At 40.7% G+C, this 24,446-nt stretch overlaps 1 protein-coding gene and 1 non-coding gene across 4 annotated transcripts in view; one reads left to right on the top strand and one right to left on the bottom strand.

Moving 5' to 3' along the window:
• The window catches only part of sm (smooth), a 427,005-nt gene that overhangs the window by 59,154 nt on the left and 343,405 nt on the right, over window positions 1–24,446 (bottom strand). The window lies entirely within an intron of this gene.
• Window positions 17,693–17,769, top strand: TRNAS-CGA (transfer RNA serine (anticodon CGA)). The gene has a single exon. It is a non-coding gene; the product is annotated as a tRNA-Ser (tRNA).

Genomic DNA, 24,446 nt, shown 5'->3' with positions numbered 1-24,446 from the left:
TCAGTACTTTACACAACTCTTCAGTTATTTAATACCCATTTCACAATTAGTTCTGAGTTAATTTCCATTTTTTCTTGAAATTATATATGTATAGACAGTGCATATTATGTTTATTATTTTACCGTACATTACATTTTATTTATATATTTTCGAGGAAGATGCGATATGTTCATATTTTTGATAAGATATTTCTGTAAAAGTGTGTTAATTTTATAATAATTAGTTATGTTGAGATGTTGCTATAATAGTATTTTTGTTGTAAAGACTTATTTTATGCAAATTGAATTTGAATTATATTAAATAATTTTCAGATGTATTTTCTCACTTAACATTACGCCCACACACCACACTGCAACGCCTGTATATATGTACATACATGTTCACCTATATTCTAGATTAAGTTATGCTATACTGCTATTATGTTATGTTACAGATCTAGCCACCACAGTTAATCAAGCGAGGGAGGAATGAGATAAGAAATACATCGTGACGAAGGCAACTCAGCCTTAATAAGGGACGACCCATTCCACCCCCGCCCCCTACCAGCGTCAAGGGAGTGGACAGATAACCACCCCTGATAATATCATTGAATTATATGATGTACTTGTTTTTACAGGACACGAGAGCGGAAGAGAGCGGCCCGCACTTTAATGTTTTTTAAATGTATATATGTACAAATTGTTGCAGAGACAAGTGTGTTCCAACAACACCGCATACATCGAGAGGCGGAAGAAGACAGCCTTTGGCTTTGACGCTTGGCTTTAATTCCCCCCCTCTCCAAAAGGAGACCTGGCACCAGGACTGCTGGCTGCTGGGCAAAGGGACGAACCTGTGGCCCAGAGCCCAGACACTAGCAGACCTGAGCTGCACCAGGCAGTGACAAGAAGGACTGATCCCCTTAATAACAGAAAATGGCAAGGAAATGGTTATGTTTGCATGACACATAATCCTAACTAACACAACCTCTGGTCTATCTCCAGCCCACATCCTTGCATGTGCTATCAAAAGAAGTCAGGTTTTACATGTAGGCTCTCTTCTTTCTGCCTATGTGGTTTTTCCCTGACCCTTCAATACCATACTTCAACACCATATACCTAACACAATCTCGTCTGGTAACGTGTCTGACATGGGAACAGGCAGATACTCCTTGTATCACTTCCCACTCTACCCAGCTATCTCTTTTCTACTTAGGGCCGTTTTCCCCAAATGAGTTTAAACTAGGTTTATTTTAATCTGGTTTAAGTCTGAGTTTAAACTAACATTCATTTTCCCCATATTGGTTTAAACTTTGTATCAAGTTTAATCCTGGCTCAGAGTTAAACCTTCAATATTGTTGGTTTAAACTGCTGTTTATATTCAACTTTCTTGACATTTTATTAACGTATCTGTGATTTTCCTAATAGAAGGGTTAGTTTTGACTACCAGTACTGCAGCACTTTAATGAAAAACGTACTAAAATTATAACCTAGTATTAGCATTAGAAAAATGGGAGAATTTATTGAAGTCTTTGGTTAAATAGGAAATAATTTTGATGTGCAAGAGAGGTTAAGAAGCCGCGTTCCAACAAAAGTTTACAATCTTGGAAAATCGGATGTAACGGAGTTCTTTGATGGATTTATAATTCATAAGCGAACAGCAAGGATTGTCTAGTATCGAAGAAGGATTCATTTAAAACGTCAACTGCACGAAATAATGCTATTTCGCTAGAAGCAATGATTCTGGTTGCTTTAAGATATGATGCAGCAGGCATTTTTTTCATTAACAACGGGGACCACAGACCTTAAATTGCAGTCTCCTTATAATATTATATACTGTAAAATACTGTTCGTGGTATGAATACTGTAATGTGAAGCATAAAAATATTCCTACATAAGTCGTGTAATACGTCCGCTCTTCATGCGATACCTGGTGGCTGTGGTCGTTAAAGCGTGAAGTCAGCATCGTCCGAATCCGTGACAAGGCGGTTCGAGTCTAATTTGTCGAAAATATTTTTACCATCAGAATGTTGACCGGCTTGGTAGGAGAGGCGGTGGTATACAATTTCTAATCGCTAGATTATATATTTATAGGATCAGAAAAAACAAAGTATTTCATGCTTGCTAGTAAACTTGTAATAGAATAGATTATAGTTAAGAATGTTTCATCGTAGCCTATCTATTGCCAGCATACCAGCAATAGAAATATTAATGCTATAGGGAGAAGAGTATTATGCATACAGTACGACATATCGCGAACTTGGTTATGTTATAAACAAATATGGAATCAAGTAATACATCTCCAAATAATACATGCTCAGTGGTCTGTCTGCTGGATCCGAGGTTTGTGAGATTGATCCCGGCCGAGGGCGATGGATTTTGATAGAAGATAGATCCCGAGCATGCTTGGAATTTGTTTACTTGAAATTCACATAAATGTTGATTTTCTGAGGAAAGGAATACCGTAGGCCTATTCCTGAAAGACCAGGATTTTAAAATTTTAAACGTTCCCATGTGTTCCGTAAGACAATACAGACATCAAAAGACACGTATTAGGCCCACGGTACTTGTTTATGGTAAAGCATGACAGAGAAAAATAAGAAATAAAAGTGCGTTCCAATAAATTGTAGACAGCAATAGGTAGAATTATATGACACAACACTTCGCACAAATGTAAACAATTTATTTATCAGTAAAGCTAATATCCCGCCGAATTTGTTCTTTATTCACTACGCACGATAGCATTAATTCGCCACAAACAGCTGATATTATTACAGAAATGTCGGTCATTGAATTACTTGGCTCTGATTGGCCAATTCCAATCGACCATGCCTTCGACTATTCCTTCAGTGCAGCCAACCTTAGCGCCAACGACAGCTCGCCCGTTTAAACTAAACGGGTGTCAGAAATTGGTGGAGAAAATGGACGCAACTTTAAACTAGGTACTAAAGTTAAACGGGTTTAATTTATACCAGGTTTAACTCGATTTGGAGAAAATGGCCCTTAGAAATTAATAGCATGTCGGAGGCCATGTAGATTGAGTCGATGGTCACGGCGGGGGAGCGGCCTACGGGAGACCCCCCCCGTAAAAAAAAAACCCTGCAAGTGTGGCCAGGCACTGCTGAGCGGGAGAGCGGAAAACACGCAAAGAAAATGGACCCCGGCCCATTCTCGAGCGGGCGACCTTGAAGACGCGTCTTGTCCGTTGTCCCGCAGCGTCTTCTTCCCGCAAGTGTGGCCAGTTCCATGAAAGTCAGTGTTGTGCATTTTTGTTACACTGCGAGAAAACACGCAAGTGTGGCCGTACCGTAAGGCTCCTTTCACACTACACGGTTTCGACCGTACGGCAAAAAAACCATACGGCTCTTTTGCCGTGGATGTTGCTTTCACACTGCAACGTTTTTTTTGCCGTGGGAAGCTCACTGCATGTCTTGATGCTAGTCATACAAGAGAGTCATTTTAATAATAGGACGATTTCTTAATATTAGTAGTTTGTGGCTGGTGAAATTGTATCATAAGTATATATTTGTGAATCTGTATTATGTATTAATATACACTGTATACACACACACACACACACACACACACACACACACACACACACACACTGAAAATACACTTAAGTTACCAAACACAATTTTTTCTTTGTCTTAAATTAGATCAAAATCTGGTTTTAATTTCATAGTAAACTTCACGCCAGGCTTTTCTTGTCGCATTCCGACCTTTATAAATGCAGCAGCGGCGATTTGTGGAGGAAAAAGGCCATGAAGGCCTTTGGAGGAGTGGAAGGTAAAGGCTTCCACCATTGTTAACCGCGGCACGTGATGGGGTAGAGTGGCTGGAGTAGGCTGAGTGAACCTCAGGGCCATATGCACCTCCGGAAGTGAAAATCTCGTTTCTTAAATTTTACGACTTCCTGACGGGGATTCGAACCCACGTTCTTCCGGGCGGACCGAGCACGCCTTTACCGCCGCGGCCACGCAGCCCCTTAGTACAGAAAACATTACATTATTATTCCATTTTAGGTGGCTGAAACTAGGACATAATTTAATTATTTTAAAAACGAATTTGTACAAGCCCTGTTGTCTTATCAGATCAATCTTTCTTTTATTTTCTTTAATTATCAATAAAATTATTTTCGGGAATACGCACAGAATGTAGTCTGTCGCGGCTAACCGATTTGTATAGCGCCATACCAAGTAGTGGAGACTTTGCATGTCCTGTGAGGAAAGGTGGCAGGGGTATATTTAATTGCCAAGGTCATGGACGCTGAGGTATGATTCACTCGCTTGCCGCGCATTTTCGTCTATCTGGCAATCTCGTTAGTGTGTTAGTTTCGTAGTGTGTAGTCAAATTCTAAACGAATTTTAATTGTATTATCACGCCGTACTTCTGTTTAATTTTAGTGCATGTGTAAAATTGCCCCTTTGATGAAAGTTTTATTGTATGGTATTGAATCAAAATCTAAAAAACCTATTAACCCACTTAAGTTGGTAGCCTGACAATCTTTACCTCTCTGCGAAATTAGCCTACCACTTTGAGCTTTTCTTAAAAGTTTTGGTGTATATACACACCCCCACACTATATACCACAAACCCGGGTACGTTTTGTTGTTTGTACATTTTGCCCCCCCCCCCCAACACACACGTCCAATACAATCGCCACTACTGTGGAAATGTCTAGCGTTATGTCCCAGTATGGACCAGAGTAATAAGAATTTCAGAATCTGCGACAGCCATTTCACAAAACCAACGATAAATCCTACAAAACAACGCACTGAACATTTTAATAACAAAGTAAAACAATAAAACACTACGATACCAATACGTATAACTTGTGTCTAGATACCCTCGCGTTATCTCCTCTACAGCTGCTCGAGAGCTGGCGTAAGATTAAAAAACCGTGCAGTTAGAAAGCATGCATTTAGCTGCGTGCGCCACTGAGTCAACGGCAGCCGTCCATTCCAGCGGCAAGACACGGCTGCTACACGGCACGGTTGCCGTGCCGTGTAATGTGAAAGGTCTCATGCTCTTCTTCACGCCACTAAAGGAATGTCGCCGTACGGTTTTTTTGCCTTACGGTCGAAACCGTGTAGTGTGAAAGGAGCATAACTAATATCCGCCTGATATACCTGTCCGCACATACGGAAACGTCTCTCAAGTTCGTGTTTTCACACAAGCTTGACGTAATGCGGAAGTTAGAACGCAATTGAGTGAGCGATACGCCTAACCATTATCTTTCTTCATTACCATGCTGTAGTTGGGCGAATATTTTACTTATTGTGATACTTTATTTATTGAACATGGAGACATCAAATAAACAACAGCAAAGGAAGGAGATGGCAAAATAATTTAAAAGTTGAATAAATAGTGAAACCAAACAAAACCCCATGGCGCAACAGCTCCGAAGGGCCATGGCCTACCACGCGACCGCTGCTCAGCCCGAAAGCCTGCAGATTACGAGGTACCATGTGGTCAGCAAGACGAATCCTCTCGGCCGTTATTCTTGGCTTTCTAGACCGGGGCCGCCATCTCACCGTCAGATAGTTCCTCAATTGTAATCAGGTAGGCTGAGTGGATCTCGAACCAGCCCTCAGATCCAGGTAAAAATCCCTGACCTGGCCGGGAATAGAACCGAGGCCACCAGGTAAGAGGCAGGCACGCTACTCTACACCACGGGGCCGGCATCACAATATACAACAGATTAACATAATCACGCCGTACAAACACGCAAGTGTGGCCACGTGTTGTCGTCAAGCTGCGTGAAAAACACGCAAAAATCCAGCGTGAACAAACCGCAAGTGTGGCCACCCCCCTTGCAGGTCGTCCAGCTGCGTGAAAAACACGCAGTCCCGCTGCGGGAAAACACGCAAGTGTGGCCGTAGCCTTATGGTCGCCCACGGCAAATAGGTACAGGCATGCACATTAATGGTGTTCCAACATAAACAACCAACACTGCCTCACTCCAGTACTGAAAAGGGGAGAGAGTGAAGGGGTATTGTTGATGGCCAATCCGGTACAAAACAAAGGGGAAGAGAGTGAAAGGGTAGTGTCGAAGGCATACCCTAATGACTCACCTTCTCGCTTAACGCATTACTGCATGTAGACAGCCCGCTACAAGACTTCGTTGTGATCGAAATGGGCACAGTGGCGGATGTATTGAAGGACAGCATTAGGTTACCTACTCGTCCGGCCCCGCGGTGTAGGGGGCAATGCGTCCGACCGCCCCGATCCACTGATCGCCCGGTAATTACATGCTCTGGCAACTAAGTTGCCCCACTAGTGGGCCACAGCTAATAGGGGCCTAATAATCACTAGCGAACTGCTATGTCAGCTGTCAAATCTTCTTATCACGCCTAGCTTAACACAAGCCACATGGCACATGCCCGGGAATCCCCGCGACCAGTGAGCGGAAGTGTGAAGTCTACTCTAGATTATATTCTCAGGACACTATGTAATTCTCAATGTACACTGGCAGATAAGACAAATCCAACCGCTTGACAAGGCCTATATGTTACGCGTTATCCCGATGTAAGATTCTAACATGATAGTGTTCTATGTCCTGCTTATGAATCTTGGTACATTCTGCTCCACATGTCCAACCGGTATTAATTCTTAGCAGTCGGGAAAAGAATATGGACAAATGACAGCGAACTACGAAGTTAATGGCTAGATCGAAACAGTAAATACTATATATTGAGCGAAACGTTCGAAAACTTTGAAGTCGACTAAAAAGAATGATAAATTACAGCACACATCTGAGCAAATGGAAACTGTATCGCCAAAGGGAGTTTTCCCTAAATATTGGCTGAAAGGATTGTGTTCCAAGAGGATAACACGGCTGGCACAGATCGCTTCTCGTCCTGCAACGCCCCGCTAAAATGAACATTTAGGCCGACTGCCTCTCGAAAACAATGAGCGTATGTTGTATGTTCCTCGCATTTAATATTATATCAGAATTTGAATCACTACAATATAATTCACCTCTCGGGCGGATACAAACCCTGTGGATACCGCCAACAAAAAATATATCTATAGATACGATTGTTCGCGAAAAAAAACCCAGCCAGGAACTTACACAATATCGTGCGCTCATTGTTTTCGTGAGACTACAAACTACCGCTAGCACACCTAGCCTGAAAAATGACCGTTTTCGCATCCCAGGGAATAGGTAGAGTATGTGTAACACTGTTCAAAAGCAGCAAGAGAGCAGGAGTCCTCGTGGTTAAATATAGACACTAGTCATTGCTAGCATGACTCACGCCTCCCTTGGCATCCACGGAATACCTGCACACGGAGCGCCAAATCCAGTGAAATCACTAAGCTGTTAATAATAATAATAATTATTATTATTATTATTACCTGAAAGCCGCCAATGGGGGTAAATATTTATCGAAGAATTCCCCTATATACGACATTGGTTTTTTTTTTTTTTTTTTTTTGCAATTTTCTCTATGTAGCACCGGCACAGGTAAGTCATACGACGACGACTGGGTAAAAAATGACTAGAAGTGGGAAGGAAGCGACCGTTGCCTTAAGGTACAGTACCAAATCTTGTCTGGTGTGAAAACGAGAAACTATGGAAAACTATCTTCAGGGATGCCGACAGTGGGGTTCGAACCCTCTATCTCCCGAATACAAGCTGATAGCTACGTGACCCGAACTACGCAGCTTCCGTGCATTTCTTGTACAATTACCTTTTGGCACTTTTGCAACTGTTAAAATATCGCTCTCGACATTGCAGCATTTAACTGGCCACGGCTAAAAACTGCCCGAAGTAAAGAGACCCAAACGTCAATTGAGGTTTATCGATCGTGCTTTTTTTAAATGCGAAACGAATGGGACATTGATGCCTCTTGAAAGAAAATGGAAGGGTTTTATCTAATAAGTCAATTCCACTGATTACAACTCTCTCACGGGCTTGATCTCAACTTGCTATTTCCAAATCTAAACAGTTTTCGCACATACTTCTTCCAATTAGGCCCTAATCTGGATCCGGTAAAGAGCCGTTAGGCAACATTCCGACTTTTAAGGAGCCTATGGCTTCAACTTTTAGAATACCGGGCGAGCTGGCCTTGCGGTTAGAGGCGCGCTGAGAGCTTATAACCAGGAGATAGTGGGTTCGAATCCCACTGTCGGCAGCCCTGAAGATGGTTTTCCGTAGTTTCCCCATTTTCACACCTGGCAAATGCTGGGACTGTACCTTAATGAAGGCCACGCCTGCTACCCACTCCTAGGACTTTCCTATCCCATCGTCACCATTACGACCTATCGGTGTCGGTGCGACGTAAAGCCACTAAGGAAAAAAAAAAAAAAAAAAAAAAAAAAAGAGAGAAACCATTAATAGGGTAGTGGTGGGCAAACGATACCCGCGTTCAAGCGGGATCCAGCCGACCCGATACGCGCCGAGGTTCGAGCCTGTTCGAAGCAAGCTCGAGCAGTCACGTGACCGAAGGCGAAGTCTGACTCGGGCTACAGCGCGAACATGCAGATAAGCAAATAGCATATGAAGTGAAGCACATTCACGCAGGTGTGTGCATAATATTGATAAACATCGTGCGTGCTGTCAAATTACTACATTATGTCATTGACGTACGGCCTATATCTTACGGGGAATAAAGATTGCCCATAAAATTGGAAGGCTTGGATTATGATAATATGCCATGTAAAGGATATATTTCCCGCGTATTAACGGAAGTATTTCCTCCCAAGGCAGTACTTGTATATACGGTCACAACCGTCCGTTTCACGAAAAATTATGAATATAGTAATATTATTCTTACAATGTCATGCTTTGGACGGCTAAGACAGGTGTGCAACCAGCGGCGGTGGGCTCTCAGGAGCACGTAATTTTACTTTTCTTGTACAATCACATATTAGTCTCGGGAAAATGCACCGATTGCAAGGGTTCTACCATATTATGAGTAGAAAAGCAACCGTACAAGGAACTGTTAGTGAAAAGATTTAAGCTAGCGATTTTCTACTTATTTGCATTCTACTTTGGTATATTTCAGACGTGAACACAAATTTTGTTGTGAACCCCCTGAAAATGTGGTCACGAGCCGCCGCTGTGTGTAACGCGGTAGGCGAGGTTCTGTTGTCCGGGATGTTGGGGGTTTTGAATCCACTCCTTGGGAGTGTGACACTTTTTGCTCGTATAGAAGAATTTGAGCAAAAAAGGATCGACACCTCATAAAGAGGGTACACAGATACATACATAAATTATCATTAAAGACTGGTATGCCTTTCAGCGTTCAGTCGGCAAGCCTCTGTGCTAAACATCGCCACAATCCTCGATTTGCAACTAGTGTTGTGGCCTTATTTAGCTCTATACCTCTTATCTTTAAATCGTTAGAAACCGAGTCTAACCACCGTCGTCTTGGTCTACCTCTACTTCTCTTACCCTCCATAGCAGAGTCCATTATTCTTCTAGGTAACCTAACCTCCTCCATTCGCCTCACATGACACCACCACCGAAGTCTGTTTATGCGTACAGCTTCATCCATCGAGTTCATTCCTAAATTAGCCTTTATCTCCTCATTCCGAGTACCCTGCTGTCATTTTTCCCACCTGTTTGTACTAGAAATCATTCTCGATACTTTCATGTCCGTTACTTCTAACCTATGAATAATATATCCCGAGTCCACACAACTTTCGCTCCCGTAAACCAAAGTTCGTCTGAAAACATACCGATGTAAAGATAGTTTCGTCTGGGAGCTGACTTCCTTCTTACAGAATACTGTTGATTGCAACTGCGAGCTCACTGCATTAGCTTTACTACACCTTGATTCAATCTCACTATATTACCGTTCTGTGAGAACACACAACCTAAATACTTGAAATTATAGACCTGTTCTAGCTTTGTATCACCAATCTGACATTCAATTCTGATGAATTTCTTACCTACTGACACCAATTTAGTCTTCGGAAGGCTAATTTTCATACCATACTCATTGCACCTATTTTCAAGTTCCAACATATTAAGTACCCCAGTGTCCGGTTCCATGGCTAAATGGTTAGCGTGCTGGCCTTTGGTCACAGGGGTCCCGGGTTCGATTCCCGGCAGGGTCGGGAATTTTAACCTTAATTGGTTAATTTCGCTGGCACGGGGGCTGGGTGTATGTGTCGTCTTCATCATCATTTCATCCTCATCACGACACGCAGGTCGCCTACGGGAGTCAAATCAAAAGACCTGCATCTGGCGAGCCGAACTTGTCCTCGGACACTCCCGGCACTAAAAGCCATACGCCATTTCATTTTTTTTCAAGTACCCCAGTATGGCAAACATCTTTTCCCTTGGTACCCTGTCATATGCTTTCTCTACATCTACGAAAAATAAACACAACTGCCTATTCCTCCCGTAGCATTTTTCAATTACCTGGCGCATACTGAAAATCTGATCCTGACAGCCTCTCTGTGGTCTGAAACCACACTGGTTTTCATACAACTTCCTCCCAATGACTGATCGCACCCTCCCTTCCAAGATGCCATTGAATACTTTACCTGGTATACTAATCAATGAGATACCTCAATAGTTCCCTTGCTTATAGATAGGTGCAGTTACTGCTTTTGTCCAATCTGAAGGTACCTTACCCACACTCGATGCTAATCTTACTACTGTATGAAGCCATTTCATCCCTGCCTTCCCACTATACTTCACCATTTCAGGTCTAATTTCATCTATTATTGCTGCTTTATGACAATGGAGTATTTACCATCCTTTCCACTTCCTCAAGCGTAATTTCACAATCATTTTCCTCCTCCCCATGAGCTTGGCTGTTCACAACACGACCAGGAAGATGATCTCTTACGTTGAGAAGATGTTCAAAATATTCCCTCCACCTCTCCAGAGATTCCCTGGGATCTATGAGTTCACCTGAATTACTTAAAACACTGTTCATTTCCTTTTTCCCTCCCTAAGATTCTTTATTACTGTCCAGAAAGGTTTTCCCCTGCTGCTTGATCTAGCTTTTCCAGGTTATTACCAAAATCTTCCCAGGACTTCTTTTTGGATTCAACACTAATTGTTTCGCTCTGTTTCTTTCATCTACGTACAAATCCCTGTCTGCCTTGGCCCTTGTTTGGAGCCATTCCTGATAAGCCTTCATTCCACCAAGATGTTTGCGTTTTCCCATCTTTACACACAAGTTGTTCCTAGGCATTCCCTTCCTGTTTCTACTACAGCATCCCTGAATGCCACCTATTCTCTTTCTATATCCTGAAACTGCTCACTGTCTACTGTTTGAAATTTCTCACTAATATCCATGCACTTCTGTCTAATTTCCTCGTCCTGGAGATTTTCTACCCTTCTTTTTGCAGACAGCTTTTACTTTCTCTACCCTAAGCCTACAGATACTTAGTTCACTTCAAATCAAATAATGGTCTATATCATCGAAAAATCCCTGGAAAACTCATATTCCTACCAACTTCCCGAATTTGAAATTGGTTAAGATATAGTCTATTATGGATCTGGTACCCATAGCCTCCTACGTGTAGCGATGAATAGCCTTATGCTTGAAGAATGTTTTCGTAACTGCTAAGCCCATACTAGCACAGAAGTCCAGGAAATGCTTCCCATTCCCATTAGTTACCATATCTTCCCCACATTTACCAATCACCCTTTCATATCCTTCAGTTCTATTTCCAACTCTCGCATTGAAATCGCCCATTAGCACTATTCTATCCTTGCTGTTGACCCTGATCATGATGTCGCTCAATGCTTCATAAAACTTGTCAACTACATCCCACTTTGTACCCTCACACGGTGAATACACCGAGACAATTCTTGTCCTAATTCCTCCAACTGACAAATCTACCCACATCATTCGCTCATTTACGTGCTGAACAGAAACTATGTTGCGTGCAATGCTATTCTTGATAAACAACCCTACCCCATACTCTGCCCTTCCCTTTCTAACACCCGTCAAGTACACTTTATGATCTCCTATATCTTCCTTGTCGTCTCCCCTTACCCGAATATCACTTACTCCTAGCACATCCAGATGCATCCTCTTTGCTGACTCAGCCAGTTCTACTTTCTTTCTTACATAAGCCCCATTAATATTGATGACTCCCCATCGAATTCCAGTTCGTTCGCCAAGTTGTTTCCAGGGAGTCCCTCGCCTTTCAAATGGGGTGGGACTACATTACTCCCATAGGTCCTAGGCTTGCTCGAAATGTTCTTAGCTCAGTAAATTCACGAAGCAGCATGCTACCCTACTTCCACATAGTCCAAGTGAGGATCTCTCCTGTAAAGGGTTACGGACCACCGGTGGATTGTATAGTCCTAGCCGCCTGAGCACAAGGAGGGCCATGATTCAGAATATGTTTCGAGATGCCCACTCCCATTCCACAGCAACTGGTATACCGACTCTCAGTACCACTTACTAGGCCACTCAGCCGTTGCCCATGGTTGACGAACTAGGACGTGACTACAGTAACCCACAAGACAATTGGAGAAAAACTGCAGATACTCGTTGACTTGCCTACATATACGGGAGACCCTGAATGGTTTTGAACTACCGGGCATAAGCCCAATGACTATCAAATTAATTAAGAACGGCAACTTACAAAAAATAATGTCTTTTTGCAGAAGTGAACCTTTTGTTATGTATCATTTGCTAAAATTCTGGCTGGCAGTTCAATAACATCTATGGAGAGGTAGACACCATTACAGATTTCTAGCAAAAAAATCAGCGAATTCCATTCTTTTTGTAGTTTTGCCTGAATTCTTTTATGTAAGCAGTGTGTTTCGAAGAAGGGTCAAAGAGGAAAGTATTTAATACAAAAATAAGCAATTGTTTGACATTAAGCATAATAAGAACAACCATTTTTCCACCAGAAGGAATGGAATGTCATTACCTATGATACATTTTATAAGACTATTCCATACGTGCCAACTTTACAAAACCAAAAATCAGGAGATTTTGATTTGAAAATCAGGAAAAATCAGGAGAAATCAGGAGATGAAATTGGTCAAAATTGCTTATTCTACATGTCTTGCGCAACACAGTACTACGATATATTTATAAGACTTATTGTCTCAAAGCCCGACTGTTGCTATACGAGACTACAAGGCTAAAAATTACACATCTCTATTCCCTCACAGGAAGTACGTGAGTGGGATAATCGGTCTCTGATAAGCCTACCGAAAATAGTATGAACTCATGCTCCACATGTGTGAATCAGTCATGCACTTAGATGCCATTACTTAGAAATGCAAAAATTAATATATTGCATCAAGTGCCCACCCAACTATGTGAAGCACAATGCTATTTGGATCAAATAACTAGCTGATGTTTCCGTGTTTCGCTACGGAATTCTCAGAAAGACTGTCCTTATAGTTTTCCCAACTCTAGTCAACATGTCATTACGACGATGCCAGTATGAATGTCACGATTAAAAGCAATGTTTCATACGAAATATTCGATAAAATGAAAACAGAACATTTTCTCACTTTTAGCGAAAAGTACTGCAGTGTCAATCTATCAGTTCAAAGTTTCAGAGCTAGAATGACCGGGCTGCAGACAGCCGCGAACACTCCTGTGTAATTATTCTGTTTAAGTGTGCACACTGCTCATTCAAATCACTACCTCAGAGTAGGGATCGAATAGCTGGAATACTATGATGATCCAGTGTGTTACATACCAGTAGTATCAGAAAATTTATGAACCAGAAGAATGGCATGCTAAAAAAAAAAAAAAAAAAAAAAAAAAATCCTACTCTCGTTATTTACCCAAAAAGAACTAACATTTTGCAATAGGTATGATATAATATTTGGGAATTAATTAATATGACCCAGCACGAAGGATTATAGAACATTGGAATTCTTGCTTTCTTTGTATTAATGATTTCGTGAATTGATGAGTTTGTGGATTGTGACTTGGAAATTCATTATATTTCATTTAACTGATAAAAAATTATTTTAAGCGTAAGCTATGATTATACTTGCCCTGGGTGCAATGCTTACAGATTTTTCCAGCTATTGATTAGTGACATTATCGATATGCATTTTTTCTATTACATAATAAAATAGATGCATGGGTAGGTTTAGGAGTTCGGTAAGTGAGCAAAATTTGTGTAGCTGAACCCTGATGATTGGTGTCTGTGCAATTTATTTGAAAGCAATCATTAAAACGCAGACTGAAGTCTAAGCAGTTCCTTCCTTTAATCCGCTCTACACTGTTGATATAGGTTAGTGACTTTCAGCTTTGCTTGTTATAGTGTTGTAAGTAGGTCGAGCATGTGTTTATAAAATTTCTTAGACAATACTACACAATTTTGTGGAAAAAAAAAAACTTGGGTCATGTTTTACGTAACAATTCTTCTTTATGGAAATTATGTATATTATCACTGTTAATTATATTATCTAGGTTTTTATCGGTGAATACAAAAAAGCTGTTTAGGAAAAATCTTTTCCAAGGGAAGAACCTCCAGACAAAAATTTTAAAATTCTTTCGCTGCGGTAATCGACTTTTGTCGACTTTGTACTTTCCTGCTATAGTTTCCGTGTGCTTCTGTAATAAAGGCGATTTTAATAATGCAAACATCTATAGTCGTGTATGGACTATGTACCAAGCATTGTTTGAAAATGTTGCCACCAATACTGGACCTATGTTTATTTGTTATCTTTCACCCGCCAATATTCCTCTCAGCTGTCTGGCCGACAGCAGGCTGCACTTAGCAGCTAGGAGCACGCGGAACAACTTCAGCCCTTTCAGACCCAGTGATGTCAAATAGCACCATCTAATTTGATATTGTTTCTAGTAACTAAGACATTAATTCACTAATTTGCCATGAATGATTTAATTATATTGTGTTTACTCCATGCTTTCATTTTACTTTAGTTTCCATGCCTTCATGTAGTACTGCACCCTAGTCGAAGTAATATAAATACTACTGCAGTGAATGCTCTCAGTGCCTAGTGTCAGTTGCAGAATTAATTTGAAATAAGCTTGAATACTCTGCATTGTTGGAATGGAATTGTTGTTAATTTAAAAGTTAAGGTTCTGCTGATTTGTTTTAAGTGATTATTACGGTTGTTTTCTGTGAAATACTTTGTTGAACATCAAAATTGAAAGTCACGATTCCATTTGGGATCATTGGGATCCAGGTATGTAATTTGGGGCATGAAATTTGCTCAGTGTAGCTGTATCTTGTGCTTTGTGAATAAATAAATAAATAAATAAATAAATAAATAAATGAACATATTTTACTGCGTCTCTGTAGATGTACCGTACATTTACGTTATATCATTCGCGGGAAATATTCAGAACTGCTGTTATAGGCTACAGCTGTCCTTTTTGCTTCTAGATGGCAGTGGAAGTTCGAAATTATCTCAAGATCAGATTGTCCTATTATCTGAAGCAGAACTGATGAGTCAGACACTGAATATGATATTGTAAATGATGTTCCCCTGCAAAAAGGCAGTTTGTTCATGGATTCTGCTCAGGAGAAAGCTTCAACAGTCCAGTGTCCTATTGATTGTGAAGTGCATGAAAGAGAAAGAATATTGGAAGAAAGAAATGATTAGGAGTCAAAGAAGAACAAGAAACAGGAGGCACGAGATAACAGCTAGTGCCTGACAAGATTATAGCAGAAATTCATTTTTTTTGTAAGTTCTTTACATCGCACCGACACAGATAGGTCTTACGGCGACGATGGGACAGGAAAGGGCTAAGCATGGGAAGGAAGCGGCCGTGGCCTTAATTAAGGTACAGCCCCAGCTTTTGTCTGGTGTAAAAATGAGAAACCACGAAAAACCATCTTCAGGGCTGCCGACAGTGGGGTTCGAACCCACTATCTCCCGATACTGGATACTGGCTGCACTTAAGAAACTGCAGGTATCGAGGTCGGTGAGCAGAAATTCAAGGAACAACACTATCAAATGGAGACATACTGATATTGAAGAGGACGACACTACCTTTGAAGAAAACTTTCCACAGGATTCAGATTCTGATGATACACCTCTACAGCTCTTCAAGAGGTACTGATGCTATGATCGATAATTTCACTAATCAAACAAATCTTTACTCCTGTCAGAAGTCTGGGATGTCTGAACACATTAAAGGAAGAAATGGAACAATTTATAGGTATTCATGTCTTATCTGAAATCGTTCAAATGCCCTCATAAAAAAAAGTATTGGGTTGAAGAGACACGGTACCCACCTATAGCAGAAGTAATGACAAGGAATCTGTTCTACAATCTAAGAACATATTCCCATATCAATGATAACTCCAACGCATTACAACGTGAACACTATAAACTTTTCAAAATCCAGCCCTTTGTAGATTTGAAAAGTGCAATGAGGAAGACGGAGCTGGAAGAACATCTTAGCGTGGACGAGTTTTTGATACCAATTCAAGGGTAGGAGTGGAATGAAGCAGTACATACAGAGCAAACTTCACAAATGGAGCATTAAAGTTTTTGGTCTATATGTTGGTCAAGGGTAGGAGTGGAATGAAGCAGTACATACAGAGCAAACTTCACAAATGGAGAATTAAAGTTTTTGGTCTATATGTTGGTAAGGAAACAGTAAAAGAGAAGACAAGTTGGGAATCGGTGGGGATATAGTGTTGAGTTTAGCTGAAGTAATACCTGAGAATAAGAATTATAAAATGTATGTTGACAACTGGTTTGGTTCTCATGCTCTTGCAGTAGCTCTAAAAGAAAAGGGTATTTGGATGGTTGGTACTGTCCGAATAAATCGAGTACCTGGATGTCAAATGAAAGATGAAAGACAGCTGGAGAGAAGGGAGGGGAAGCTTAGATTACAGAACAGACGTTAGAAACAACATTACGGTGGTCAGATGGCTTGACAACAAGTGTGTCCATGCAATCTCCTCCGTTAGTCTACAACATATTAGTAAAGTTTGACGTTGGTCCGTTGGAACTAAAAACCATATAGAGGTTGGGAGACCTGCCATGATAAAGGTTTACAATCAAGGCATGGGAGGATTAGATCTTTTGGACATTGGTGGTACTGTACAGAACAGACATCAAAGGAAAACATTATGATTTGAAAATTGTGTTCCATCTCATAGATGTCTGCATTGTAAATGCCTGGTTACTGTATAGGCAAAGTTTACATCAGCGAATGGACTTCAAGTTCATGCCCCTAATAAAATTCAGATCTCAAGTTGCATTGAGCTTGATGGATGCAGGCAAGGTAGCAACGGTGAAAAGGGAGAGGCCCACCCTCGGATGAAAAAAAACACTCCTGCAAAAAGAGAACATCCAGTTGCTGATGCTCTGTCTGATGAACTGGGTCACTGGCCTCAGCACCTGGATAACAAAATGCAAGCTTTGCATAAAGTGCTAGTCGCGGGTGAAGTGCAAAAAATGTCATGTAGCTTTATGCTTCAACAAGAACAACAATTGCTTTGAATGAATATTGAATTTTCACGACCGCATTGTAATCGAAACAGACTTTCAACGTATTAGGTCGTGTTACGTACATGTAGTACGTGTTGAAGAGATGTTACGTACAGAACAAAAATGGCCAGCCGGACAGCAGTGGGATCCGAACCCACAACCTCCCGATTTCGCGTCGGTTGCTCTACCAAATGAGCTATGGTGGCCTAGGCCATCTTTGTTCTGTTTGAAAGGATCTGAGCTACAGGTCTGGCACTGCTGCTAGCACATTGTAGAGTGTGCTTAAGTCGCCCGTTGTGGGGCATGTCAATGAATATTGAATTTTCAGAACAAAGATGGCCTAGGCCACCATAGCTCAATTGGTAGAGCAACCGACGCGAAATCGGGAGGTTGTGGGTTCGGATCCCACTGGTGTCCGGCTGGCCATTTTTGTTCTGTACTTAACATCTCTAACACGTACTACATGTATGTAACACGACCTAATACGTTGAAAGTCTGTTTCAATTGCTTTGAACTCTATCATGTGATCTGAGTGTTGGTATGGAATAGAAAGTAGCTTTAGTTAGGACAAATGATTTGACAAATATTATTGTACAGTATTTTGTATTGTGTTTTGTACTGATGCCTTTCCCCCCCCTGAAGTTTATGCAGCGTAAGTTGCATTTTACGAAACAAAAACTATGCTTATCTCTCTCTCTCTCTGACCATAAAAGAACAAAATGTTTACTATTTACAGACACACGATTTATATCTGTCAAATAATCATCTCGTACCAATGGTGCCAATTGGCATCGTGCAATATTTTCTGAAATAAATGGTCAAAAAAATGACACTAATTTTCTTTCATAGACGTCCTACGTAGTAACAAAAACCACTACGATGATTTTTTTCGTTCACGGTTTAATAATTAGGGGCTGAAAGGCTTAGCAATGACAGTGAAGAAGTCGTCAATCTTACAGTGCCCAATTCTGATTCACACTATTCAGTAAATATGGACAATGAAACAAGTGACGATGTGCATAGTGATTGTTCAGAAGAAAGTGCCAACAAGGAAGATATTCATTTTTGTATCGGACTGGCGGGATATTAGTGATGACATAAGAATTACAAAAATGAAATGTGAAGGGGCTAATTTTGATAGAACAGAGAAAAGAGAAATTTTGAATTTTGCTTACCCATAAAGGCAGTTCGCCGGCGAAACGAGGAAGACCTGATTACATACCTCATCCGCACCTGGCGGAGAGGCACTTTCTCGGAGAACAGCAGGACAGGATTCAAACTATTCACTGGCTTATCTTAAAACATAACCTTGCAACTGAACCCATTTCATTCTCTATGGTATTGTGCTTTTCTCTCTGGCCACGTCAAGACTCCATGCAATACGGCATGCTACCCACAAGGTGCTGGATCATTTCGTTGAGGATGCGCATCCACACCTCCAACAGTCCTGGTGTCATTTCATTCAGGTCGTCAACATTTCAATTTCCGACATTTAACGCATGCATATTCAGTAGGAGGTGTTCAATGAAATTGAAGTCTGGATATGCTGGTTAGTTCAGGGTCCAATCAATGATGGGACAGTGGTTCATATTTATTGAAGTATACCAAATGATCATGAGAATTTTCAAGCGTTATGTTACATCCTCAATATAGTGACTTATTTTAGCGTATACTGAATGAAGTCCAGTTCTAGATTAGAACTATTATGGAGAGTTATGCTGTCTATTTTTATTATATGTGTAACCAATTAGTTTATTAAGTGAATATTGAATTTTCACGACCGCACTGTAAACCAAATACGACCTATTGAAAGTCTATTTTGATTTGTTTGTAAAGTGTTTTAAGACCTTACGGCTGATTGTGGCCTATTATCAATAGGAAGAAACTAGTGTCATAAGCATACGGATTGTTTATGGAAGTGTGCAGTGCTGTGAGTTTCCTATTGTGTGAGTTAGTTCATTACTCATCTCCCCTTGTCCAGCTACCAGGTCAGGGTGTTGATGGCACTTCACCGTTGTCTCTCCTTCCACCACTCCTCCTCAGTAGCCTAATTTTATTCCAGTCTGGTGTTTTTCTTATACTGCTTCTGAGTCTAATCATCTTGCTCTGGGCCGCCCTCTCTCTTTCTATCTTCGCCTCGACACTTGTTTTCGTATCCTTCCCTCCTCCATCCTCATAACACGACCAAACCATCTCAAATCGTTCTTCTATCATCAGGTACTTGCTTTATCCCCCATATACACCTGAGCAGCCTATATAACCAATGTAGACCAATAGATCCTGCCGCCTTGATCATTTCCACACATTTCATCCATCCTTGCTCTTTTTTCTTTTTTCATTCGTTTAACAGCCATTTCTACCTCTGCTATTACAATACTACTCTCCATATCTGGATCATCCTCATTTACCACTACTCTCTCTTCTGCATCATTTCTCACATTCAGAATTTATCGAAATAGTCTTTTCACCTATTCTTTACCACCTCAGGGCCTCATTTCCACTTTCTTCCTACACTAAATATATTGCTATTCAATTTACATAGTAAAGTGTATGGATTGATTAAAAAATAAAATAAAAATGTACAAAAACTCTTTTTCGTACATTTTTACCCGCTGAAATGTCTACTGCCCCCCCACCGTTAGAGGAAGATGATTTATGGGTCATGATAAACAAAATGTTGGAATTTAGTGGGGAGAATAGTGATCTTAATGAAGTAAGTTCTGCCGGAAGGGAATTCATTAAGTGACAGGAATTTACCTGGAATATGTACTGCAGGCTTGAATGTACAGGGTTTGGGCCCAGCTGATGTGAATGTTCAGCAGTCACGAGAAAGACAACTCATTCCATTCCAGTTCAAGTAGCGATCATGACAGTGGCGACTATAACACTGAACATTCCAACCAGTCAGCTTAGACTGAAATAGGACAAAGAAGGTCCCACTTTGGTCCAAAATTCCATCATGATGTAAAGTGAGAGTTTTTAGGGAAAACAAAACTTTACTTTTTATGACGAGATGTGCCAGAACAGAGCTGAACAGACAAAAGATGCCCAGCAGAAAATCGCATATAAATCCCAGCTTAGTAAGATGAAATGGAGTTTGAGATCAAGACTGGGTCCAGTTAAATAAGGACGAAATAAACCTTCTCATGGTCATACTGTTGCCACAGGGGATTGTACAGAAACCTAAATTAGGACACTATTTCTCACAATCGCTTGTTGACTACGCCCATTTTCTATGAGCTGATGACCCAGAAGAGATTTTTCCTCACCAGCCTGGGTGGTTGAGGAACTGGCCAGCTTAAGACACCAACTTGGCAGATTCGATCCTGGCTCAGGCCTATGGTGCTCAAATACACCAGCCTATTGCCAGTAATTTACTGGCATGCAAAAGAACTCCTGCAGGACTAAATTCCGGCACCTCAGAGGCTCCGTAAAATCAGTGTTATTATTAGTAATAGATTTTCCTCCACAGCTTTTTACATATCTCTGAGAATGAGGAGTATAATGGACAAATTCCTCCCAACATATACAAGATAAAGCCAGTATATCTGACCGCCTGATAGCAAAATTTTCGGAAGCTCGTACCCCTGATGGCGAAGTGCCAATTGTTGAGAACCTCTTGTTATGAAAAGGGTAGCTTGGGGTGAAAAATTTACATACCAAGGAAACGATAATATTTTGGAATGGAATCATACAAATTATGCAACGCTGGGGCAGGGTATATAACATGATCTACTTCCGCGTGTATCATAATGAACAGCTGTAAAAGAGATAACACCGTGAAGACTGTAAATACTGTAAATATTACCAGTAGTGTAGTGTAATATAGTCAGTGTGTGTCACGAATTGCAGGTATATAAACTGGGTCCATCAAAAGCGCTAACCAACATGACAGAAAATTTGGTATTATAATTTATTCCATTATAAATCTTTTAAGCACATGTAAACTTTGTAAATATTTTCTCCAATCAAGGAAATCGCTCCCCACCTGGGAGTGAGGCGGTGTGTAGCGAGCTCCCCGCTTAAGGGGTTAAAACGTTAAGTCGTATATCATCGCCATAATACGGAGGAACTGACAAACACCATGCAAGTTCTACACAAATCATAATTTCACAATATTCCGCAGCCTACAACAACCTCTCACACACGATAAATTAACGATCAACAATTTTAAAAGTGTTCAATGCCAAGTGAATGTGATGCATAAGATTGTAGAGACATAGGCAAGGTTATGTAAATTATGAATACAATGCGCAACTGAAGTATTGAAACACACGCCAAAACTCGTAAAATCAATTACTAATCTAACTGTTCGAAGGATGACTGGTGTTTGTCATCTCGCACTTTCAATCCAAAATTACACACACGATATTTTTTAAAAAATGGGATAATGGTGTAAAGTCAGGAGAGTTGGCAGGTATTCCACCACCATTAACGATAGTGCTCTTAGATTGTATCAGCCGCTGTACAGGGTGGGAAGACCTCGAAACTGGAAGTTGACAAAATTATGTAGGAAAATCAGTAATAGTATAAATTTACTATTTTACCAGGGACTGTAGACTATATGCTTTAAAATGAGGGGTCACACTCATTGAAAGATGTTCAATCCTCTTCTCACACTTCCTATTAGGGATAAAGGCTTATCAAATTATACATACATATAGAAATAAATGGGGGGCATCTGCCCCAACGAGCCACAAGAACAATAACATTCCACAATCTAAACATGTAAAAACCTGGCATTATTATTACCACCACCACCCATGCATTTGTTCATCACCTTTGGTCCTCAGCGGTATTTAGGAAATAGCTTATGTACAAATGAGAGTATCTTAGAAAAATCTACAATAATACCTCACAGACCTATACTAATAAAACAACCTTACTTTACCATATCCCAAGTATTTTTAGGGTCAAAGGAAGCACCCCGAGATACCCCATCTGATGACTGATTTTTCAGGTGAACCTCTGCTGCTCGAACGTAAAGCCAATAGACAAGATATTGCGCTATTTAACCTCCACCCCACAGAACCATACTAGTAACTCAGTTTCCAGTGAAATAAGTGTGTGCTTGGAGAGGTACTAGACATACAATGCCTCAAAGAAGTATTTGTCTAACTAGGCTTGTGATGTTTACAGGCCAAATAAAGGTTAGAAAATTAAAGTATAAGTTTCACTTGAGTATAGAATTATTTATGTAGTCCTGCAAATACAATACACATTAACAAAACATTATTTCCTCTGTTAACGAAAAAATAACCAACTACATCACAATTGCCTCCATTTATGTCAAAAATATATTCATCGCCCGAACATAAGGAATTGTTTTGAAGTATGGGAATATGTTCGTAATACCTGGTAGGTTCTCCTTTCCAATATTATCTCACGCAACCTTGTTGGCACGGATCTCACAAGATTTTCTGTAGTTTCTCTCGCAATATTCTTCCACTACTCTATCAATAGCTCCTTAAGAGCATTCTTGTTTGAAATCTTGTGTTTACAAGAGTGCTCCTTACATACTCAATCGGATTGACGCCTGGTGACTGCAGAGGTGTTTCCATCCATTGTGGTGTGTTGTATAGCAACGAGAGCTTTGTGTACAGGGCTGTGTGTTTGAGGCTACTGTCTTGTGAAGATGCAATCATCTGTAAGACCCATAGGGCCAATTGCAGAAACAGCGTTGAGGCTATGTCTACGGTTAAACAATGCTCAAGTATGGCTGCCGTGTTGCAGAGACTTTATCACTTATACACTGTCTAAAAGCGATGTTCAACCGGTCATGTTTAAACACTGCCAAGAGCTCTGTTTAACCTCAAATGGGAGGAGTGAAGCACAATCAGAGGTTATGTACCAAGAAACTTGTAATTTGTATTATGTTGAGATGATTGCGGGAAGAAAGGTTATTCCGAAGGCCTCTGTGGGTCGCCCGCTGCTAAACTGCAGCAATTAATTTGACATGTACGGGGAGATAGATCTTAAAATAAGGTTTCGCTTTTCTTGAGAATGACGAAGGGACAGGTTGGTAACTGTCAACATGAATACAATTCTTGGCAACCGATATATTTTATTATATACATGGCAAAATTCCCATGGAATTATAGGTCACTTCGACTAAATACATGTCAGAATTACAGTACCTGCCCCTATCATCAGAGGGCTGTCGCATACATCAACCGGGAGGGATTAGCTTATATGTTGTTTTCATATATATAATCGTAAAAGTTTCCGGCAAAAGGCAAGTAGTGATGATTGTGGTGATTATTGTTTAAAGAAGAGGACTGGGGAAGAAGAGCCGTGGACATAATAGCTCCAGTATCTGCCTGCTGTAGATATAGGGAAACTACGGAAAACAATCTTCAGGGTTGCTGATGATGCATATCGAACCTACGATCTCCAGAATGCAAGCTACATGTATATGGCCCGTATAACACACTGTTACACATTGCTATTGCTTCATCTTCCCTTCGTTGAAGCTACCGTATTTATGAGTAGACTACACTTCCCTGTAGGGTGGCATGTTGTGTTAGTGTCAATAATATTACGAGATTTAATTTCCACCGAAAGCGATACTCTTATCTGTGGGCAAGTCATGCTCCTGCCTAGCCATATTTGAGCAATGTGTAATAAGACAAAACTGCTGACTGGTGTTCGGCACTCGCACTGATGAATATTGATACTTTAAACGATGTCTTGTTAAACATTGGCTGAACGTTGCATGCAATGGAAGATCGTGGTCGATTTAGACGTTGTTTAGGTAACCGTTGTCTAACGCTTAAAACTAGTCATCGTTTCTGCGATCGGCCCATATTGCTCACGCTCTGGGGAAGATGTGATTTTAGGATGTTGATATAAAGTCTGTGGTTCAGGTTGCCTTCAATAATACACAGATTGCCTCCCCCTTCGCACCCATACACCCTATATGAGCAGAGATCCTCCACATTGTTTAACAGTGGCTGAAAGATTTTGCATTTCCAGTACATGATTCTTCTGCTGCCATATCCTCACTCTTCCGCTGGATACAGATATATTAAATTGACTTTCATCGGTAAATATTACCTTTTACTAGAATTCATAATCATTTGTGTGATATTTTGCACA

Source organism: Anabrus simplex, chromosome 7, assembly GCF_040414725.1.
Source record: "Anabrus simplex isolate iqAnaSimp1 chromosome 7, ASM4041472v1, whole genome shotgun sequence".
Lineage (NCBI taxonomy): Eukaryota > Metazoa > Arthropoda > Insecta > Orthoptera > Tettigoniidae > Anabrus > Anabrus simplex.
The sequence above is the reverse complement of the archived record's forward strand: the minus strand, read 5'-3'. Positions and strand labels throughout refer to the sequence as shown.